The sequence below is a fragment of the Microtus oregoni genome, unplaced genomic scaffold (genome assembly GCF_018167655.1).
Source record: "Microtus oregoni isolate MIOR12 unplaced genomic scaffold, Mior012 000033F_ref0000390, whole genome shotgun sequence".
Taxonomy (NCBI): Eukaryota; Metazoa; Chordata; class Mammalia; order Rodentia; family Cricetidae; genus Microtus; species Microtus oregoni.
Genome location: NW_024543092.1, coordinates 27276805 through 27277995, shown reverse-complemented (window position 1 = coordinate 27277995; position 1191 = coordinate 27276805).

Here is a 1191-nt window from a genome sequence, read left to right as displayed (position 1 = left end):
CCCATGGAAGTTCTCTGGTAGGTTGATCAGTGAGATTAAGCCTAGCCTCCGACCCTTAGCCTTTAGAATCTCTATAGAGCAGTGTTACCCCAGAGATCATTCCTGTCCACAGTGCTTAAAGATCACAGTTATGTCACCTCTCCTTCACCAGCTCCGTGAATTAGCATCAAAGACCGTCTAACACGTGGATTCATGCTCATTCCGGAAGGACCTGCTTGAACTGTGACAACACAAACTAAAATCATACAAAAGAAATACTTGGAAACATGTCTCCATTGAAATTATGGTTATATAGCAATTTATGTCTATTTAAAATGTTTACTCTATATTTTTTTTGTAGTAGTGTTTTTAGAAATAATATAATTATCTACATGGAAATCATAATCAAAAAGTAGATTTACTTCATTTTACTCAACACTGATTGTTTCTTTTAATTCTGTTTTCACAAAGAATATTATCTAGAAATTTTTCTTTGCTTACATTACTTTATATTTAATCAATGTTTGCCACAGAAATTTATATTTTATGGAACTGAAACTTGAAGAATTCTTGTTCTTCTTATTGAAAATGGTCCTGACCCTATCAATTTCTAGTTTTAAAAAGAAGTAACCCTGTGTCCAAGTCACTACTCACATACAATGTGTCATTTAATTATGTATGTATGTAGTCATTAAACTTTTCCATCATAATTATTCAAATGTTTTAAATGGATTACTACCACAGATGCTGCACTTTTCACTTAGCTTGTTTTGGACTCATGTATGGTAATTCATCGGGTTATAGTTTTTTCCCATTAATCTATAGGTTTTTAAGTACTAACACATTATTTTTAGGGTCTGTAAATTAATACTACTAAGCAACATGATATGAATTTTGCTTTACTCATTCATAATTTGTGAATTGCTTATTTTAAGATTCTGTTATTTTTTGAACATTTGTGATAATTTTATATCATTTTTAATTTACAAATTTCAGATCACCACTAAAGTTATAGGTAATGTGTGTGCACTGAAAAGAAGGCTTCTTTTATTGCCAATTCTCTGTACTTAAATATTCTGGTTTTTTTGTGCAGTTTTAGTATATTATTTTCTCAACTTATTTATGTATCTAATCCTCAGTCTCTTGGTCATCCTTTCATTTCTTCAACGATTTTGGCTTTTCATTCAATGAACTTTTCTATAAGAAACAATC